The sequence below is a fragment of the Pseudophryne corroboree genome, chromosome 2 (assembly GCF_028390025.1).
Source record: "Pseudophryne corroboree isolate aPseCor3 chromosome 2, aPseCor3.hap2, whole genome shotgun sequence".
NCBI classification, from domain to species: Eukaryota; Metazoa; Chordata; class Amphibia; order Anura; family Myobatrachidae; genus Pseudophryne; species Pseudophryne corroboree.
In genome coordinates this window covers 965,353,261-965,376,643 of record NC_086445.1, presented here as the reverse complement: position 1 = coordinate 965,376,643, position 23,383 = coordinate 965,353,261, and the positions used below count along the sequence as shown (strand labels likewise).

The window sequence follows — 23,383 nt, the reverse complement described above, 5'->3', positions numbered from 1 at the left end:
CTGTGCTGGCAGTTGTCTAGCAGCTGTAGTCTTTTCCTCTGGGCTGGGCTGTGCTGGAGCAGCTGATGTCAACGGTGGTTGTGGAACTTGACTCCGGGGAATGGCGCCAACAAACGTAGTGACGATCCCACCACCCAGATCATTTCCTAGGACCACATCAGTTGGGAGACCATCCATGACGGCAACTTCTCGCAACTCTGGTCCAGCTCCCCAGTCCAGGTAGACTCTTGCCATGGGAACCGCTTTCTCCATTCCATCTGCCAGGGTGACCTTGGCAGTGCGACCCTGCAATACTGCAGCAGGATCTATAAGGTGGGGGCTCACCACAGTGATTGAGGCCCCAGAGTCTCTTAGGCCTTCTCCCTGCAGGGGTCCCACGTGGACCGGCTGCAGGTGCCTCCACATATTGTGTAGGGGCTGTTTGGCCATGCAGGTGACTCTCTCCGCAGAGTGCACCTGTCTCTCGCCACACTCCATCGGACTGACTGGAGGGGGAACAGTCTCTGTAGGCTCATCTCCTCTCGTCAAACAAGCGAGCCGGGCTCCAGCACTCGGATTTGGGGCACGAGTCTGGGGTGCTTGGGATGCAGGACAGTTCATCCTCAGATGTCCGATTTTCCCACAGCCATAGCACTTCTTCTCCAGTCGTGGCACCGATGATCTCTGATCAGTTGCAGGGACGCTGCGGTGCGGTTGCTGGCCAAGAGCACCCGGGTTGGAAGATGCTTGTCTTTGGGGGTGATGAGCTGAAGAGGGGGTCCCCTTGGTGGTGCAGTCTTTTGGAGCTGGCTGCTGGCTGGGCGCTTCTGCCCCTGTGGCCGAATTGCCACATACTTGTCTGCTAACTGGGCAGCCATCTTTAAGCTGGGTGGCTCCCGGTCTAGCATCCACTCCTTCACTTCTGGGGCGCACCTGCGGTAGAACTGCTCCCTGCAGATCAGGTAGATCAGTGCGTCTCATGTAGTGGCTTCCGAATCCTTCACCCACTTCACCACGTACTGCCGCAGCTGGGTGGCGAACTGCTCATGGGTGCTGCTAGGATTCTTGGGCAAGTCTCTGAACTTCTTCCTGTAAGACTCTGGAGTGATGAAGAATCGCTGGAGGAGGGCCTTCGCAACTGCGTCGTAGTCCCCACAGTCCTCCGTGGCCACTCCTCGATAGGCCTCCAATGCCTCTCCATGCAGAGTGGGCACAAGGTGTCTCACCCACTCCGACTTGGGTAAATCGTGTAGTTTGCAAGTCCTTTCAAAAACTTGCAAATGTCCATCAATGTCCCCATCACTGTCTGCAAACTTGGCAAACTGAACGCGCCCTGATCTGTGTACAACAGCTGACAACGGCTCCCGGGGTACCACGGCTTGTGATGCCCGCTCCGCATGCCACATCCGAATGACCTGGTGGGGACGTGGATTGCTATCGCTGGCTGTGTACACACAGAGCGATATGCACTAACTTTCTGAGGGATTTTGAGTATATAGTCAAAATCGCTGAGCCATATCGTTCCGTGTGTACACACCTTAACTCTCTCTGCACATGTTACATTTGACCCACCTGCACATGTTACATTTGACCCACCTGCAGTGCAGCATGGTTTTGCCCATTAGTGTGCTTTTTTTACTTTGCTAACAACTCTGAATAACCCCATATATCTGTAGGTTTCAAATGAGTAGATCAGCATTACAGTATATTCAGAAAGGAAACAGAAAATAAGAATTTACTTACCGATAATTCTATTTCTCGTAGTCCGTAGTGGATGCTGGGGACTCCGTAAGGACCATGGGGAATAGCGGCTCCGCAGGAGACTGGGCACATCTAAAGAAAGCTTTAGGACTATCTGGTGTGCACTGGCTCCTCCCCCCATGACCCTCCTCCAAGCCTCAGTTAGGATACTGTGCCCGGACGAGCGTACACAATAAGGAAGGATTTTGAATCCCGGGTAAGACTCATACCAGCCACACCAATCACACCGTACAACTTGTGATCTTAACCCAGTTAACAGCATGATAACAGAGGAGCCTCTAGAAAAGATGGCTCACTACAGCAATAACCCGATTTTTTTTTTTTGGTAACAATAACTATGTACCAGTATTGCAGACAATCCGCACTTGGGATGGGCGCCCAGCATCCACTACGGACTACGAGAAATAGAATTATCGGTAAGTAAATTCTTATTTTCTCTAACGTCCTAAGTGGATGCTGGGGACTCCGTAAGGACCATGGGGATTATACCAAAGCTCCCAAACGGGCGGGAGAGTGCGGATGACTCTGCAGCACCAAATGAGAGAACTCCAGGTCCTCCTCAGCCAGGATATCAATTTTGTAGAATTTTACAAACGTATTAGCTCCTGACCAAGTAGCTGCTCGGCAAAGTTGTAAAGCCGAGACCCCTCGGGCAGCCGCCCAAGATGAGCCCACCTTCCTTGTGGAGTGGGCATTTACAGATTTTTGGCTGTGGCAGGCCTGCCACAGAATGTGCAAGCTGAATTGTGCTACAAATCCAACGAGCAATAGTCTGCTTAGAAGCAGGAGCACCCAGCTTGTTGGGTGCATACAGGATAAACAGCGAGTCAGATTTCCTGACTCCAGCCGTCCTGGAAACATATATTTTCAGGGCCCTGACAACGTCTAGCAACTTGGAGTCCTCCAAGTCCCTAGTAGCCGCAGGCACCACAAATAGGTTGGTTCAGGTGAAACGCTGAAACCACCTTAGGGAGAAACTGAGGACGAGTCCTCAATTCCGCCCTGTCCGAATGGAAAATCAGATAAGGGCTTTTTCAGGATAAAGCCGCCAATTCTGACACGCGCCTGGCCCAGGCCAGGGCCAACAGCATGACCACTTTCCATGTGAGATATTTTAACTCCACAGATTTAAGTAGTTCAAACCAATGTGACTTTTGGAACCCAAAACTACATTGAGATCCCAAAGTGCCACTGGAGGCACAAAAGGAGGCTGTATATGCAGTACCCCTTTTACAAACGTCTGAACTTCAGGGACTGAAGCTAGTTCTTTTTGGAAGAAAATTGACAGGGCCGAAATTTGAACCTTAATGGACCCCAATTTCAGGCCCATAGACACTCCTGTTTGCAGGAAATGTAGGAATCGACCCAGTTGAATTTCCTCCGTCGGGCCTTACTGGCCTCGCACCACGCAACATATTTTCGCCAATTGCGGTGATAATGTTTTTGCGGTTACATCCTTCCTGGCTTTGTTCAGGATAGGGATGACTTCATCCGGAATGCCTTTTTTTCTTCAGGATCCGGCGTTCAACCGCCATGCCGCGGTAAGTCTTGGAACAGACAGGGTCCTTGCTGGAGCAGGTCCCTTCTTAGAGGTAGAGGCCACGGATCCTCCGTGAGCATCTCTTGAAGTTCCGGTTACCAAGTCCTTCTTGGCCAATCCGGAGCCACGAATATAGTGCTTACTCCTCTCCATCTTATCAATCTCAGTACCTTGGGTATGAGAGGCAGAGGAGGGAACACATACCCTGACTGGTACACCCACGGTGTTACCAGAGCGTCTACAGCTATTGCCTGAGGGTCCCTGGACCTGGCGCAATACCTGTCGAGTTTTTCCCAACGGTTTATAATCATGTGGAAGACTTCTGGGTGAAGTCCCCACTCTCCCGGGTGGAGGTCGTGCTGAGGAAGTCTGCTTCCCAGTTGTCCACTCCCGGAATGAATACTGCTGACAGTGCTATCACATGATTTTCCGCCCAGCGAAGAATCCTTGCAGCTTCTGCCATTGCCCTCCTGCTTCTTGTGCCACCCTGTCTGTTTACGTGGGTGACTGCCGTGATGTTGTCCGACTGGATCAACACCGGCTGACCTTGAAGCAGAGGTCTTGCTAAGCTTAGAGCATTGTAAATGTCCCTTAGCTTCAGGATATTTATGTGAAGTGATGTCTCCAGGCTTGACCATAAGCCCTGGATATTCCTTCCCTGTGTGACTGCTCCCCAGCCTCGCAGGCTGGCATCCGTGGTCACCAGGACCCAGTCCTGAATGCCGAATCTGCGGCCCTCTAGAAGATGAGCACTCTGCAACCACCACAGGAGGGACACCCTTGTCCTTGGTGACAGGGTTATCCGCTGATGCATCTGAAGATGCGACCCGGACCATTTGTCCAGCAGGTCCCACTGGAAAGTTCTTGCGTGGAATCTGCCGAATGGGATTGCTTCGTAGGAAGCCACCATTTTACCCAGAACCCTTGTGCATTGATGCACTGAGACTTGGCTCGGTTTTAGGAGGTTCCTGACTAGCTCGGATAACTCCCTGGCTTTCTCCTCCGGGAGAAACACCTTTTTCTGGACTGTGTCCAGGATCATCCCTAGGAACAGAAGACAAGTCGTCGGAACCAGCTGCGATTTTGGAATATTGAGAATCCAATCGTGCTGCCGCAACACTACCTGAGATAGTGCTACACCGACCTCCAACTGTTCCCTGGATCTTACCCTTATCAGGGAATTGTCCAAGTAAGGGATAACTAAAATTCCCTTCCTTTGAAGGAATATTATCATTTCGGCCATTACCTTGGTAAAGACCCGGGGTGCCGTGGACCATCCATACGGCAGCGTCTGAACTGATAGTGACAGTTCTGTACCATAAACCTGAGGTACCCTTGGTGAGAAGGGTAAATTTTGACATGAAGGTAAGCATCCTTGATGTCCCGAGACATCATGTAGTCCCCTTCTTCCAGGTTCGCAATCACTGCTCTGAGTGACTCAATCTTGAATTTGAACCTCTGTATGTAAGTGTTCAAAGATTTTAGATTTAGAATCGGTCTCACCGAGCCGTCCGGCTTCGGTACCACAACAGTGTGGAATAATACCCCGTTCCCTGTTGCAGGAGGGGTATCTTGATTATCACCTGCTGGGAATACAGCTTGTGAATGGCTTCCAAAACTGTCTCCCTGTCAGAAGGAGACATCGGTAAAGCCGACTTTAGGAAACGGCGAGGGGGAGACGTCTCGAATTCTAATTTGTACCCCTGAGATATCACCTGAAGGATCCAGGGGTCTACTTGCGAGTGAGCCCACTGCGCGCTGAAATTCATTGAGACGGGCCCCCCACCGTGCCTGATTCTGCTTGTAAAGCCCCAGCGTATACTGAGGGCTTGGCAGAGGCGGGAGAGGGTTTCTGTTCCTGGGAACTGGCTGATTTCTGCAGCCTTTTTCCTCTCCCTCTGTCACGGGGCAGAAATGAGGAACCTTTTGCCCGCTTGTCCACGAAAAGACTGCGCCTGATAATACGGCGTCTTCTCATGTTGAGAGGCGACCTGGGGTACAAACGTGGATTTCCCAGCTGTTGCCGTGGCCACCAGGTCTGAAAGACCGACCCCAAATAACTCCTCCCCTTAATAAGGCAATACTTCCAAATGCCGTTTGGAATACGCATCACCTGACCACTGACGTGTCCATAACCCTCTACTGGTAGAAATGGACAACGCACTTAGACTTGATGCCAGTCGGCAAATATTCCGCTGTGCATCACGCATATATAGAAATGCATCTTTTAAATGCTCTATAGGCAAAAATATACTGTCCCTATCTAGGGTATCAATATTTTCAGTCAGGGAATCCGACCACGCCAACCCAGCACTGCACATCCAGGCTGAGGCGATTGCTGGTCGCAGTATAACACCAGTATGTGTGTAAATACATTTTAGGATACCCCCCTGCTTTCTATCAGCAGGATCCTTAAGGGCGGCCATCTCAGGAGAGGGTAGAGCCCTTACAAGCGTGTGAGCGCTTTATCCACCCTAGGGGGTGTTTCCCAACGCACCCTAACCTCTGGCGGGAAAGGATATAATGCCAATAACATTTTAGAAATTATCAGTTATTATCGGGGGAAACCCACGCATCATCACACACCTCATTTAATTTCTCAGATTCAGGAAAACTACAGGTAGTTTTTCCTCACCGAACATAATACCCCTTTTTGGTGGTACTCGTATTATCAGAAATGTGTAAAACATTTTTCATTGCCTCAATCATGTAACGTGTGGCCCTACTGGAAGTCACATTTGTCTCTTCACCGTCGACACTGGAGTCAGTATCCGTGTCGGCGTCTATATCTGCCATCTGAGGTAACGGGCGCTTTAGAGCCCCTGACGGCCTATGAGACGTCTGGACAGGCACAAGCTGAGTAGCCGGCTGTCTCATGTCAACCACTGTCTTTTATACAGAGCTGACACTGTCACGTAATTTCTTCCAACAGTTCATCCACTCAGGTGTCGACCCCCTAGGGGGTGACATCACTATTACAGGCAATCTGCTCCGTCTCCACATCATTTTTCTCCTCATACATGTCGACACAAAAGTACCGACATACAGCACACACACAGGGAATGCTCTGATAGAGGACAGGACCCCACTAGCCCTTTGGGGAGACAGAGGGAGAGTTTGCCAGCACACACCAGAGCGCTATATATATACAGGGATAACCTTATATAAGTGTTTTTCCCCTTATAGCTGCTGTATAGTTAATAGTACTGCGCCTAATTAGTGCCCCCCTCTCTTTTTTAACCCTTTCTGTAGTGTAGTGACTGCAGGGGAGAGCCAGGGAGCTTCCCTCCAACGGAGCTGTGAGGGAAAATGGCGCCAGTGTGCTGAGGAGATAGGCTCCGCCCCCTTATCGGCGGCCTTATCTCCCGTTTTTCTATGTATTCTGGCAGGGGTTAAATGCATCCATATAGCCCAGGAGCTATATGTGATGCATTTTTTTTGCCATCCAAGGTGTTTTTATTGCGTCTCAGGGCGCCCCCCCCCCAGCGCCCTGCACCCTCAGTGACCGGAGTGTGAAGTGTGCTGAGAGCAATGGCGCACAGCTGCAGTGCTGTGCGCTACCTTGTTGAAGACAGGACGTCTTCTGCCGCCGATTTTCCGGACCTCTTCTGCCTTCTGGCTCTGTAAGGGGGCCGGCGGCGCGGCTCTGGGACCCATCCAAGCTGGGCCTGTGATCGTCCCTCTGGAGCTAATGTCCAGTAGCCTAAGAAGCCCAATCCACTCTGCACGCAGGTGAGTTCGCTTCTTCTCCCCTTAGTCCCTCGGTGCAGTGAACCTGTTGCCAGCAGGTCTCACTGAAAATAAAAAACCTAAACTAAAACTTTCACTAAGAAGCTCAGGAGAGCCCCTAGTGTGCACCCTTCTCGTTCGGGCACAAAGATCTAACTGAGGCTTGGAGGAGGGTCATGGGGGGAGGAGCCAGTGCACACCAGATAGTCCTAAAGCTTTCTTTAGATGTGCCCAGTCTCCTGCGGAGCCGCTATTCCCCATGGTCCTTACGGAGTCCCCAGCATCCACTTAGGACGTTAGAGAAAACATTTAATATATCTGACGGAATTTAAACGCCGAGGATGTGTCAGCGTGCAGTTAGCATCTGGGGTTAATTTTGTTAGGAGGCTTGGGTTTGGGATATAGCATCTCTCTCTACCCTGGCCTATCAGGATTTGAAGGGTGATTTGGATGTGTGGTTTGTGCATTATACTATTTTTTTAATTGGAGTTATATTCAGACTTTCCCACCTTCCTTCACTTTCATTATTATTTTGTTGGCTGTCGGTTTATTGTTATGGGAAAGAATGGTAGTAGTGGTTTTCTTGTTTTAGGTCTTGAGGTGCTCTCTCCGCCAATAGTTATGGGTCAATGGGTTGACAGTCAGAGGTCGACAGTGTCTAGGTCTGCACCAAACAGTCAACATGCACAGGTTCGCCATGGTGAAAAGGTCGACCTGGTCAAAATGCCGACATGGAAATGGTCAACACGTGAAAAGGTCGACATGAGTTTTTTATTTTTGGGGGTGTCAAATTTTACCTTGCAGCATGTGGAATCTCAATTATTATTCAAAGGTGGAAATGGCAACCATTCAGCAGTCTATGTAAAGATTGACAGTCAAAGAAAATGTCTGTGAGGTTTATTGCATATTTTCAAGGAGAAATGTTAGTTACCCTCAATGTCCCTGTATTTTACAAATGGTATACTAAGTGGGTAGGTTATCAGGCATTACCAAAGGGCCTTTTACCCATCAAAGTTACTGTTTGACTAAGGGAAAGTCAGTCTCCAAGACCAAGAATATATAAAATAGAAAAAAACAGCGCTTAAATTAAACATACATTCATACAGTATAACCATATATTATAAAAATCTACTAATGATCTTTCACTGATGTAAAAGACAAAAATCAGTAACGTGTAATAGCAGTTTTAGCATAGAAATGATCAACAATAAATATTTATAAAATTATTTCAATTTCCTAAATAGTCAGATTTGCAGCTAATTTCCCAAATTAGCTTAATCACTGCATTGCGACAAAACTACTCTCCTGGAAGTTACAGGAGACTCACAATTTTCCGGGTAGTCCCCCACATCCCTGGCTGGATCTCTTGCACCCTGCCCATTTCCTAGTGAAGTGGGCAAAACGGGAAGAGAATACCTGGAATCGCTGGTTCTCATGGTCCTCATTTTCCCGTAATGGAGCACAGCCTAACGAGCCCCCCTACCACTAAAGTGGACAGCTGCATCTCCTCTTTGAGGTTTTTCCAGAGAGGAGCATCAAACAGTAGGCAAGTATGCATTAAGACAGTGGTTCTCAAACTCGGTCCTCAGGACCCCACACGGTGCATGTTTTGCAGGTAACCCAGCAAGTGCACAGGTGTATTAATTACTCACTGACACATTTTAAAAGGTCCACAGGTGGAGCTAATTATGTCACTTGTGATTCTGTGAGGAGACCTGCAAAACATGCACCGTGTGGGGTCCTGAGGACCGAGTTTGAGAACCTGTGCATTAAGATCAAGAACAGATTCAGTCCAAAATTCAACAAAGTTGTCAAAATGTAAATCTGGATGTGAAATACAACTATACTGAAATATATAATAAGCAGGAAAAGGAAGGAGGACCATAGCAGGACACTTTTCTGTGAATGAATCTGCCACCTTTTAATATTAGTGAATAAAATTGATCTGCCACTCCTCTATTACAGGGGTAGGAGAACCTTAGAAATAAAACTATTAATGTAGGTGGAAATACAGTATTATGTTCTATCAAGTGATTATTTAATGTACCCTTATAATGGCACCAGGCAAACAAAATTTACAGTAGGGTTGGCCATCAACCATTGATGGCTTCACAAACCATCAATAGTTAACTACCAATGTTAGATGGTTTTACTATTGATGGTGGGAATCCAATAGTTCTCCACCATCGATGGTAGAGAGTCCACCCCCATGCTCCAACAAAGCCCTGCCCCAGGCTCTAATTTGCCCACAGCCCAGTGAGTAATAGAGCAGGGATGACCATTGGTGGGTGAAACCATTGATGGTTCCCCGTGAATGGTTTTAATCCACTGATGGCCAACCCAAAATGTCATGGTTGCCTGCAACTTGGAGGCTATTACATTTATCCCATTATGGGGCTGATTCTGAGTTAGAAGCAGACGCGATTTAATACAAAATTTCTGAATAATACGTTAAGTAGATTTAGAACATTTAGAAGTCTTAAGAAGGCATCAAGGGTGAGACCCATAATTTTTTACCATGTACTGCTGACAGCAAGTCTGCAACAACAATTGTTAGCGCCTGGGACAAGAAGAATCAATAACGACCACTAGTCCTCAACTGTGACCAAATTAACCTAAAATATTTATTCACCCTTGCAGTGATGGCACCGCAGTTGGTGACACCCACTGTTGCCAATAGTATCCCCTCATGTGTGGATGAAAGAGGGCATGACCTTGGATAAAGGGGTGTGGTCTTGTGGGAGTCCCCCACTGCCAACACGCAGGAAGATGCCCCAGTTACATCACTCAGGGCCGTGCCCAACATCCCCTTAGAGACTTGTGCCTCAAAGAGACAGGATTTGGTTGCTGCAGGATAATGTCACCCTGCAGCACCTGGTTCCTGTCACTGTGGAGGTGCCGGCATTTTGGTGTCACACCCTCCGAAGGTAACACCCAGGAGCGGTTCCCTTGTGATGCCAGAGCACCCTTGCAAATTTGTGCCCTTGCCAATAGCTCCTCTCTCATAGTCCTAGGTACAGCCCTGGCTAATAGGCATAACATTAGTTTTAGATGAACTACTTTCACAAGCACGAAAACCACTGACTTTAAACTATCAATAGAATACATAGCGAGACCAACATCCTAAGTGTTATAGTATGCACAGAGAGCCACAGAATCCATTCATTCTACAATACACGGAAATAACATCAGGTTCAGTGGAATATACAAGACATCACCCTAAGGTCACTTTACCTCTTCAAGGACATATTGAACTTTCCTACAGTAGAAGTGAAGTAGCATACTGTATCCCAGAAAAGGTATTTTCCCTAACAACATTACCCAAGAACACAAGAAAACAGATGTTCCACAAATGTATCATAAATAACAGTTTTAACTAGCTACTTACCAATTCCCATGTTCCCTTATGCTTCTTTATCACTTCACCCTAGAGGAAAAGAAGAAATATCATGTTATTAATACAGTGGCAATAACATTGTACTTAATGGCATTTGGATCAATTTCAGAGAATATCTAAGAAGAGATGCTTAAAAAGTTTTTTATTTTTATTTTTTTATTTACACTTAAAAAATAAGCACAATAATTTTTGGCATAAGGCATTTTAGTCTTAACTGAATTATGTAACAATACGTATTAGCAGAGTACATTACGGTCTATTGCTTGAATATGTACTTATCAGCTAAAGAGAAAAAAAACGAGCATATATAAAAATAGTTTTTCATTTTAAATGATCTTTAGTATTATTACTTTGAATATTTTAAATCCAGTTTGATTCTTTTTTTATTTTTTGATAACTGAAATACATTTTTATACAGTCCCCCCCCCCTTCCCCCCCAACATTGTCCATACACTAGGACGACCAGCATCCGATCTGATTCCAGTCACGATTTCTCTTTAATTCCCCTGGGAGCGCTGGACACACGATTTGGGAGGTTTTGGACACAGATGTGCATACGATGAAGTATACGATCTATCGAGCGATCATATGCCTCACAAAAAGCACGTGATCACCTTGAAAAAAAATGCCACTCAAAATGACACTGATCGAATGTTCCATCGAACGATGCATCGTATGTGCATTAAACATGGTACGATGTGCATACCATTAGGACGGGTAATATGGGCTGCACGTATGATCAGCGGACGCGACATTCGACCTGCGGGACCGCACATCGCATCGTAATCATACCCAAACATTCACGATGTGCACACAATGCGTCGAAATCGTACATTCGTACACGATATTGTCCTAGTGTATGGTCCGCTTAAGCCAAAAGAAACTGGTCCGCTGAAGCGATAGGTGAAGTAAAGTCAGGCCAGTAATGAATCATATTGAGTATCGCTTATTAATCTTGGCAATAATATTTGGAAAACAACTGGCAATACGATTTTCTTTTTATTGCTGCAATAAGAAGCATATTATATCTAACTTGCGGCCGATGTTAGGGGCATATTAATAAATGCTCTGTGTGCCTGTCCATATGCCTACACTAGCTATATCATTAGAATGTTTTACAATTATAACATGATACTGTATATGCAGGGGTGTAGGGAGGGTGGAACAAGTGGAGCTTGAGCTCCAGGCGCCGCTGGGGACAGAAGGCGCCGGCTCACTGCATCGGGATCTTGGGTAGGAGGAAATTACTAGAGATGAGCGGGTTCGGTTTCTCTGAATCCAAACCCGCCAGAACTTCATGTTTTTTTTCACGGGTCCGAGCGACTCGGATCTTCCCGCCTTGCTCGGTTAACCCGAGCGCGCCCGAACGTCATCATGACGCTGTCGGATTCTCGCGAGGCTCGGATTCTATCGCGAGACTCGGATTCTATATAAGGAGCCGCGCGTCGCCGCCATTTTCACACGTGCATTGAGATTGATAGGGAGAGGACGTGGCTGGCGTCCTCTCCGTTTAGACACTTGATTTACTAATTTTGGGGAGCATTAGGAGTACTCAGTAGTGTACAGTGCAGAGTTTTGCTGATAGTGACCAGTGACCACCACTTTTATTTATAATCCGTTCTCTGCCTGAAAAAAGCGATACACAGCACACAGTGACTCAGTCACATACCATATCTGTGTGCACTGCTCAGGCTCAGGCCAGTGTGCTGCATCATCTATTATCTATATATAATATTATATATCTGTCTGACTGCTCAGCTCACACAGCTTATAATTGTGGGGGAGACTGGGGAGCACTACTGCAGTGCCAGTTATAGGTTATAGCAGGAGCCAGGAGTACATAATATATTATATAGTGAGTGACCACCAGACACACAGTGCAGTTTATTTAATATATCCGTTCTCTGCCTGAAAAAAGCGATACACACAGTGACTCAGTCAGTCACATACCATATCTGTGTGCACTGCTCAGGCTCAGGCCAGTGTGCTGCATCATCTATATATATATATTATATATCTGTCTGACTGCTCAGCTCACACAGCTTATAATTGTGGGGGAGACTGGGGAGCACTACTGCAGTGCCAGTTATAGGTTATAGCAGGAGCCAGGAGTACATAATATTATATTAAAATTAAACAGTGCACACTTTTGCTGCAGGAGTGCCACTGCCAGTGTGACTAGTGACCAGTGACCTGACCACCAGTATATAATATTAGTAGTATACTATCTCTTTATCAACCAGTCTATATTAGCAGCAGACACAGTACAGTGCGGTAGTTCACGGCTGTGGCTACCTCTGTGTCGGCACTCGGCAGCCCGTCCATAATTGTATATACCACCTAACCGTGGTTTTTTTTTCTTTCTTTATACATACATACTAGTTACGAGTATACTATCTCTTTATCAACCAGTCTATATATTAGCAGCAGACACAGTACAGTGCGGTAGTTCACGGCTGTGGCTACCTCTGTGTCGGCACTCGGCAGCCCGTCCATAATTGTATATACCACCTAACCGTGGTTTTTTTTTCTTTCTTTATACATACATACTAGTTACGAGTATACTATCTCTTTATCAACCAGTCTATATATTAGCAGCAGACACAGTACAGTGCGGTAGTTCACGGCTGTGGCTACCTCTGTGTCGGCACTCGGCAGCCCGTCCATAATTGTATATACCACCTAACCATGGTTTTTTTTTCTTTCTTTATACATACATACTAGTTACGAGTATACTATCTCTTTATCAACCAGTCTATATTAGCAGCAGACACAGTACAGTGCGGTAGTTCACGGCTGTGGCTACCTCTGTGTCGGCACTCGGCAGCCCGTCCATAATTGTATATACCACCTAACCGTGGTTTTTTTTTCTTTCTTTATACATACATACTAGTTACGAGTATACTATCTCTTTATCAACCAGTCTATATATTAGCAGCAGACACAGTACAGTGCGGTAGTTCACGGCTGTGGCTACCTCTGTGTCGGCACTCGGCAGCCCGTCCATAATTGTATATACCACCTAACCGTGTTTTTTTTTTCTTTCTTTATACATACATACTAGTTACGAGTATACTATCTCTTTATCAACCAGTCTATATATTAGCAGCAGACACAGTACAGTGCGGTAGTTCATGGCTGTGGCTACCTCTGTGTCGGCACTCGGCAGCCCGTCCATAATTGTATATACCACCTAACCGTGGTTTTTTTTTCTTTCTTTATACATACATACTAGTTACGAGTATACTATCTCTTTATCAACCAGTCTATATATTAGCAGCAGACACAGTACAGTGCGGTAGTTCACGGCTGTGGCTACCTCTGTGTCGGCACTCGGCAGCCCGTCCATAATTGTATATACCACCTAACCGTGGTTTTTTTTTCTTTCTTTATACATACATACTAGTTACGAGTATACTATCTCTTTATCAACCAGTCTATATATTAGCAGCAGACACAGTACAGTGCGGTAGTTCACGGCTGTGGCTACCTCTGTGTCGGCACTCGGCAGCCCGTCCATAATTGTATATACCACCTAACCGTGGTTTTTTTTTCTTTCTTTATACATACATACTAGTTACGAGTATACTATCTCTTTATCAACCAGTCTATATATTAGCAGCAGACACAGTACAGTGCGGTAGTTCACGGCTGTGGCTACCTCTGTGTCGGCACTCGGCAGCCCGTCCATAATTGTATATACCACCTAACCGTGGTTTTTTTTTCTTTCTTTATACATACATACTAGTTACGAGTATACTATCTCTTTATCAACCAGTCTATATTAGCAGCAGACACAGTACAGTGCGGTAGTTCACGGCTGTGGCTACCTCTGTGTCGGCACTCGGCAGCCCGTCCATAATTGTATATACCACCTAACCGTGGGTTTTTTTTCTTTCTTTATACATACATACTAGTTACGAGTATACTATCTCTTTATCAACCAGTCTATATATTAGCAGCAGACACAGTACAGTGCGGTAGTTCACGGCTGTGGCTACCTCTGTGTCGGCACTCGGCAGCCCGTCCATAATTGTATATACCACCTAACCGTGGTTTTTTTTTCTTTCTTTATACATACATACTAGTTACGAGTATACTATCTCTTTATCAACCAGTCTATATATTAGCAGCAGACACAGTACAGTGCGGTAGTTCACGGCTGTGGCTACCTCTGTGTCGGCACTCGGCAGCCCGTCCATAATTGTATATACCACCTAACCGTGGTTTTTTTTTCTTTCTTTATACATACATACTAGTTACGAGTATACTATCTCTTTATCAACCAGTCTATATTAGCAGCAGACACAGTACAGTGCGGTAGTTCACGGCTGTGGCTACCTCTGTGTCGGCACTCGGCAGCCCGTCCATAATTGTATATACCACCTAACCGTGGTTTTTTTTTCTTTCTTTATACATACATACTAGTTACGAGTATACTATCTCTTTATCAACCAGTCTATATATTAGCAGCAGACACAGTACAGTGCGGTAGTTCACGGCTGTGGCTACCTCTGTGTCGGCACTCGGCAGCCCGTCCATAATTGTATATACCACCTAACCGTGGTTTTTTTTTCTTTCTTTATACATACATACTAGTTACGAGTATACTATCTCTTTATCAACCAGTCTATATATTAGCAGCAGACACAGTACAGTGCGGTAGTTCACGGCTGTGGCTACCTCTGTGTCGGCACTCGGCAGCCCGTCCATAATTGTATATACCACCTAACCGTGGTTTTTTTTTCTTTCTTTATACATACATACTAGTTACGAGTATACTATCTCTTTATCAACCAGTCTATATATTAGCAGCAGACACAGTACAGTGCGGTAGTTCACGGCTGTGGCTACCTCTGTGTCGGCACTCGGCAGCCCGTCCATAATTGTATACTAGTATCCAATCCATCCATCTCCATTGTTTACCTGAGGTGCCTTTTAGTTGTGCCTATTAAAATATGGAGAACAAAAATGTTGAGGTTCCAAAATTAGGGAAAGATCAAGATCCACTTCCACCTCGTGCTGAAGCTGCTGCCACTAGTCATGGCCGAGACGATGAAATGCCAGCAACGTCGTCTGCCAAGGCCGATGCCCAATGGCATAGTACAGAGCATGTCAAAACCAAAACACCAAATATCAGTAAAAAAAGGACTCCAAAACCTAAAATAAAATTGTCGGAGGAGAAGCGTAAACTTGCCAATATGCCATTTACCACACGGAGTGGCAAGGAACGGCTGAGGCCCTGGCCTATGTTCATGGCTAGTGGTTCAGCTTCACATGAGGATGGAAGCACTCAGCCTCTCGCTAGAAAACTGAAAAGACTCAAGCTGGCAAAAGGCAAAGCACCGCAAAGAACTGTGCGTTCTTTGAAATCCCAAATCCACAAGGAGAGTCCAATTGTGTCGGTTGCGATGCCTGACCTTCCCAACACTGGACGTGAAGAGCATGCGCCTTCCACCATTTGCACGCCCCCTGCAAGTGCTGGAAGGAGCACCCGCAGTCCAGTTCCTGATAGTCAGATTGAAGATGTCAGTGTTGAAGTACACCAGGATGAGGAGGATATGGGTGTTGCTGGCGCTGGGGAGGAAATTGACCAGGAGGATTCTGATGGTGAGGTGGTTTGTTTAAGTCAGGCACCCGGGGAGACACCTGTTGTCCGTGGGAGGAATATGGCCGTTGACATGCCAGGTGAAAATACCCAAAAAATCAGCTCTTCGGTGTGGAGGTATTTCACCAGAAATGCGGACAACAGGTGTCAAGCCGTGTGTTCCCTTTGTCAAGCTGTAATAAGTAGGGGTAAGGACGTTAACCACCTCGGAACATCCTCCCTTATACGTCACCTGCAGCGCATTCATAATAAGTCAGTGACAAGTTCAAAAACTTTGGGTGACAGCGGAAGCAGTCCACTGACCAGTAAATCCCTTCCTCTTGTAACCAAGCTCACGCAAACCACCCCACCAACTCCCTCAGTGTCAATTTCCTCCTTCCCCAGGAATGCCAATAGTCCTGCAGGCCATGTCACTGGCAATTCTGACGAGTCCTCTCCTGCCTGGGATTCCTCCGATGCATCCTTGCGTGTAACGCCTACTGCTGCTGGCGCTGCTGTTGTTGCCGCTGGGAGTCGATGGTCATCCCAGAGGGGAAGTCGTAAGCCCACTTGTACTACTTCCAGTAAGCAATTGACTGTTCAACAGTCCTTTGCGAGGAAGATGAAATATCACAGCAGTCATCCTACTGCAAAGCGGATAACTGAGGCCTTGGCATCCTGGGTGGTGAGAAACGTGGTTCCGGTATCCATCATTACTGCAGAGCCAACTAGAGACTTGTTGGAGGTACTGTGTCCCCGGTACCAAATACCATCTAGGTTCCATTTCTCTAGGCAGGCGATACCGAAAATGTACACAGACCTCAGAAAAAGAGTCACCAGTGTCCTAAAAAATGCAGCTGTACCCAATGTCCACTTAACCACGGACATGTGGACAAGTGGAGCAGGGCAAGGTCAGGACTATATGACTGTGACAGCCCACTGGGTAGATGTATGGACTCCCGCCGCAAGAACAGCAGCGGCGGCACCAGTAGCAGAATCTCGCAAACGCCAACTCTTTCCTAGGCAGGCTACGCTTTGTATCACCGCTTTCCAGAATACGCACACAGCTGAAAACCTCTTACGGCAACTGAGGAAGATCATCGCGGAATGGCTTACCCCAATTGGACTCTCCTGTGGATTTGTGGCATCGGACAACGCCAGCAATATTGTGTGTGCATTAAATCTGGGCCAATTCCAGCACGTCCCATGTTTTGCACATACCTTGAATTTGGTGGTGCAGAATTTTTTAAAAAACGACAGGGGCGTGCAAGAGATGCTGTCGGTGGCCAGAAGAATTGCGGGACACTTTCGGCGTACAGGCACCACGTACAGAAAACTGGAGCACCACCAAAAACTACTGAACCTGCCCTGCCATCATCTGAAGCAAGAAGTGGTAACGAGGTGGAATTCAACCCTCTATATGCTTCAGAGGTTGGAGGAGCAGCAAAAGGCCATTCAAGCCTATACAATTGAGCACGATATAGTAGGTGGAATGCACCTGTCTCAAGTGCAGTGGAGAATGATTTCAACGTTGTGCAAGGTTCTGATGCCCTTTGAACTTGCCACACGTGAAGTCAGTTCAGACACTGCCAGCCTGAGTCAGGTCATTCCCCTCATCAGGCTTTTGCAGAAGAAGCTGGAGGCATTGAAGAAGGAGCTAAAAGGGAGCGATTCCGCTAGGCATGTGGGACTTGTGGATGCAGCCCTTAATTCGCTTAACAAGGATTCACGGGTGGTCAATCTGTTGAAATCAGAGCACTACATTTTGGCCACCGTGCTCGATCCTAGATTTAAAGCCAACCTTGGATCTCTCTTTCCGGCAGACACAGGTCTGCTGGGGTTGAAAGACCTGCTGGTGACAAAATTGTCAAGTCAAGCGGAACGCGACCTGTCAACATCTCCTCCTTCACATTCTCCCGCAACTGGGGGTGCGAGGAAAAGGCTCAGAATTCCGAGCCCACCCGCTGGCGGTGATGCAGGGCAGTCTGGAGCGACTGCTGATGCTGACATCTGGTCCGGACTGAAGGACCTGACAACGATTACGGACATGTCGTCTACTGTCACTGCATATGATTCTCTCAACATTGATAGAATGGTGGAGGATTATATGAGTGACCGCATCCAAGTAGGCACGTCACACAGTCCGTACTTATACTGGCAGGAAAAAGAGGCAATTTGGAGGCCCTTGCACAAACTGGCTTTATTCTACCTAAGTTGCCCTCCCACAAGTGTGTACTCCGAAAGAGTGTTTAGTGCCGCCGCTCACCTTGTCAGCAATCGGCGTACGAGGTTACATCCAGAAAATGTGGAGAAGATGATGTTCATTAAAATGAATTATAATCAATTCCTCCGCGGAGACATTGACCAGCAGCAATTGCCTCCACAAAGTACACAGGGAGCTGAGATGGTGGATTCCAGTGGGGACGAATTGATAATCTGTGAGGAGGGGGATGTACACGGTGATATATCGGAGGGTGAAGATGAGGTGGACATCTTGCCTCTGTAGAGCCAGTTTGTGCAAGGAGAGATTAATTGCTTCTTTTTTGGGGGGGGTCCAAACCAACCCGTCATATCAGTCACAGTCGTGTGGCAGACCCTGTCACTGAAATGATGGGTTGGTTAAAGTGTGCATGTCCTGTTTTGTTTATACAACATAAGGGTGGGTGGGAGGGCCCAAGGACAATTCCATCTTGCACCTCTTTTTTCTTTTCTTTTTCTTTGCATCATGTGCTGATTGGGGAGGGTTTTTTTGGAAGGGACATCCTGCGTGACACTGCAGTGCCACTCCTAGATGGGCCCGGTGTTTGTGTCGGCCACTAGGGTCGCTAATCTTACTCACACAGTCAGCTACCTCATTGCGCCTCTTTTTTTCTTTGCGTCATGTGCTGTTTGGGGAGGGTTTTTTGGAAGGGACATCCTGCGTGACACTGCAGTGCCACTCCTAGATGGGCCCGGTGTTTGTGTCGGCCACTAGGGTCGCTAATCTTACTCACACAGCTACCTCATTGCGCCTCTTTTTTTCTTTGCGTCATGTGCTGTTTGGGGAGGGTTTTTTGGAAGGGACATCCTGCGTGACACTGCAGTGCCACTCCTAGATGGGCCCGGTGTTTGTGTCGGCCACTAGGGTCGCTAATCTTACTCACACAGCTACCTCATTGCGCCTCTTTTTTTCTTTGCGTCATGTGCTGTTTGGGGAGGGTTTTTTGGAAGGGACATCCTGCGTGACACTGCAGTGCCACTCCTAGATGGGCCCGGTGTTTGTGTCGGCCACTAGGGTCGCTAATCTTACTCACACAGCTACCTCATTGCGCCTCTTTTTTTCTTTGCGTCATGTGCTGTTTGGGGAGGGTTTTTTGGAAGGGCCATCCTGCGTGACACTGCAGTGCCACTCCTAGATGGGCCCGGTGTTTGTGTCGGCCACTAGGGTCGCTAATCTTACTCACACAGCTACCTCATTGCGCCTCTTTTTTTCTTTGCGTCATGTGCTGTTTGGGGAGGGTCTTTTGGAAGGGCCATCCTGCGTGACACTGCAGTGCCACTCCTAGATGGGCCCGGTGTTTGTGTCGGCCACTAGGGTCGCTAATCTTACTCACACAGCTACCTCATTGCGCCTCTTTTTTTCTTTGCGTCATGTGCTGTTTGGGGAGGGTTTTTTGGAAGGGCCATCCTGCGTGACACTGCAGTGCCACTCCTAGATGGGCCCGGTGTTTGTGTCGGCCACTAGGGTCGCTAATCTTACTCACACAGCTACCTCATTGCGCCTCTTTTTTTCTTTGCGTCATGTGCTGTTTGGGGAGGGTTTTTTGGAAGGGACATCCTGCGTGACACTGCAGTGCCACTCCTAGATGGGCCCGGTGTTTGTGTCGGCCACTAGGGTCGCTTATCTTACTCACACAGCGACCTCGGTGCAAATTTTAGGACTAAAAATAATATTGTGAGGTGTGAGGTATTCAGAATAGACTGAAAATGAGTGTAAATTATGGTTTTTGAGGTTAATAATACTTTGGGATCAAAATGACCCCCAAATTCTATGATTTAAGCTGTTTTTTAGGGTTTTTTGAAAAAAACACCCGAATCCAAAACACACCCGAATCCGACAAAAAAAATTCGGTGAGGTTTTGCCAAAACGCGTTCGAACCCAAAACACGGCCGCGGAACCGAACCCAAAACCAAAACACAAAACCCGAAAAATTTCAGGCGCTCATCTCTAGAAATTACTAGAAGAGAGGGAAGGGGTGGCCACCACACTGCCTGCAAGTTCCATATCACTGATTGCACAGTACAGAGAGTCCAGTGCAGTGCAGTGCAGAGTGGTGTGTTGTTAGGGAAGAGGGGAGGTTTGGAGGCTTGTCAGCAGAACTTTCATGGCTGTCAGGGATCTGCATTCAGTGATCTGGACCATGCAGGCAGTGTGGTGGCCACCCTTTCCCTTTCTTCAGTCCTTTCCTCATACCCACAAGGCCCAGCCTGTCAATCACATAGAAGCTCCGCCACTCCAGGCTGAAACGAGGAGCTGCTCTGCTGCTGCCCTCTTGGTGAGAATTAATGTGTGTATATACTGTGTGTTTATGTCTGTGTATACTGTGTGTTTATGTGTATATGTCTGTGTTTGTGTGTAAATGTGTTCGTGTGTAAATGTGTGTGTATATGTCTGTGTGCTAATGTGTATACATGTATGTGTGTGTTTATGTGTGTGCATATATATATATATATATCTTTGTTTACAGTATGTTTGAGTATATGTGTGTATTTATGTATGTATGTCTGTCTGTGTGTATGTCTGTGTATATCTGTGTGTGTGTGTGTATATTTGTGTGTTTGTGTGTGTGTGTGTGTGTGTGTGTGTGTGTGTATATCTGTGTATATTTGTGTGTTTATGTATGTCTGTGCCTAAATGTGTGTGAATCTATGTATGTATGTGTGGGTGGGGGTGCCGTGACATGACCCTGCTCCGAGTGTCATGTCTCCACGCTACGCCTCTGTGTATATGCAACTGCAATTAGTGTACGTGCAATTTGCAACACGCACAATCAAAATTCAAATGGAAAAGACATTTTACAAAAATAAGCCAATGATCTGCAATTCACATCATCTATCATCTACTAAATCAAAACAGTCCTTATTACGCAGTCTGCTGGGAGCCTTTAAAAATGTTAGCAATTTTAATCAAAACATCATATTGTATGCTAAACTATTCCCGGCGAGTACTTATCCTTGATGTTACCTGGGTGTGACTATTACAAGAATGTATTCTAACATGTAACTGAAGCACAATCCACAGTACATGAGTCCACTAAAGTAAGGAATAGGGTATACTACTGTATATACAGACACAGATAAAAAAAACGGGATCCAGTTTTTAGGTCGACAGTAAGTTGGTCGACACTGTCTAGGTCGACCACTATTGGTCGACAGTAAGTAGGTCGACAGGGTTTCCAAGTCGACAGGGACTCTGGGTCGACAAAGGAAGAGAAGTATTAGAACTCAAGGACATACACTGAGACTGGAGGGGGGGAGGTTCAGGGGAAATTTAAGGAAAAATTACTTCACAGAAAGGGTAGTGGATAAGTGGAATAGCCTCCCATCAGAGGTGGTAGAGGCTAAGACTGTAGAGCAATTTAAACATGCTTGGGATAGGCATATGAATATCCTTACAAAGAATTAAGGTTCAAAAAGGGTTGAGATTGCCTAAAGGATAAAAAAAAAAGGGGCAGACTAGATGGGCCAAGTGGTTCTTATCTGCCGTCAAATTCTATGTTTCTATGTTCCATGTTGACATGACAAAAGGTCGACATGAGTTTTTTTATTTTTTCATTTTTTTTACTTTTTCATACTTTATGATCCACGTGGACTACAATTGGGAACGGTAACCTGTGCCGAGCGCAGCGGCAGCGGACAGTGAACTAATTGGGGTTCCCGGTCACTGGCCCTCATTCCGAGTTGATCGCTCGCTAGCTACTTTTAGCAGCCGTGCAAACGCATAGTCGCCGTCCACGGGGGAGTGTATTTTCGCTTTTCAGGAGTGCGAACGCCTGTGCAGCCGAGCGGCTGCAAACACATTTTGTGCAGAACAAGACCTGCCCTGTAGTTACTTATTCTGTGCGATGATTGCTGCGACGAATGACACGGTAATGACGTCAAATACCCGCCCAGCAAATGCCTGAAAACGCCTGCGTTTTTCCAAACACTCCCAGAAAATGGTCCGTTGCCACCCAGAAACTCCCACTTTCTGTCAATCTTCTTGCGTCCGCCAGTGCGGCTGAAAGCGTCACCAGAACCTGTGCAAAACCACGATGCTCTTTGTACCCATACACCACGCACGCGCATTGCGGTGCATTTGCATGCGCAGTTTTGCCGTTTTTTTAACTGATCGCTAAGCAGCGAACAATGGCAACTAGCGATCAACTCGGAATGAGGGCCACTGTACGGAGAAAACGACACCAAAAAAGTAAAAAAAAAACTCTTGTCGACCTAGAGTCCCTGTCGACCTAGAAACCATGTCGACCTACTTACTGTCGACCAATAGTGGTTGACCTAGACACTGTCGTCCTGAGTCTAATCTACCTAACATACCACACCCGAAAAAAACATATGAAAGTATATGAAGCTAAGCTATTATTTTGTATATGTGCTTCTCTGAATGCAGAACTCACACAAAGTTATCGCAAGCAAGTGTTAGTGCTTGTCTACATGAATTTCAAGTCCAAGCAGAACTCAACACATGAAACCCATCATAAAAATAGCATAGCATACGATGCACAATACAGATTCCCATGCATTTCCCTATTTCATTGCTAGTTTCCATGGGGGTCATTCCGAGTTGATCGCTCGCTAGCTGTTTTTAGCAGCCGTACAAACGCTGTGCCGCCTCCCACTGAGAGTGTATTTTAGCTTAGCAGAAGTGAGACCGAAAGGATCGCAGAGCGGCTACAAAAAAATATTGGGGGTAATTCCAAGTTGATCGCAGCAGGAAATTTTTTAGCAGTTGGGCAAAACCATGTGCACTGCAGGTGGGGCAGATCTAACATTTGCAGAGGGAGTTAGATTTGGGTGGGCTATTTTGTTTCTGTGCAGGGTAAATACTGGCTGCTTTATTTTTACACTGCAATTTAGATTGCAGATTTAACTCACCACACCCAAATCTATCTCTCTCTGCACATGTTATATCTGCCTCCCCTGCAGTGCACATGGTTTTGCCCAACTGCTAAAAAATTTCCTGCTGCGATCAACTCAATTGTGCAGTTTTAGAGTAGCTTCAGACCTACTCAGAGCTTGCGATGACTTCAGACTGTTCAGTTCCTGTTTTGACGTCACGAACACGCCCTGCGTTCGCCCAGCCACGCCTGCATTTTTCCTGGCATGCTTGCGTTTTTTCAATCACTCCCTGAAA

General features: G+C 46.7%; 1 long non-coding RNA gene across 1 annotated transcript in view; it reads right to left on the bottom strand.

The window, feature by feature from the left end:
• LOC135050156 (uncharacterized) overlaps positions 1 to 23,383 on the bottom strand; it is an 876,439-nt gene that overhangs the window by 390,743 nt on the left and 462,313 nt on the right. The window contains exon 7 of the long non-coding RNA XR_010241558.1: positions 10,398 to 10,436. This is a non-coding gene — a long non-coding RNA (uncharacterized LOC135050156). The remainder of the gene's footprint in view (positions 1 to 10,397; positions 10,437 to 23,383) is intronic.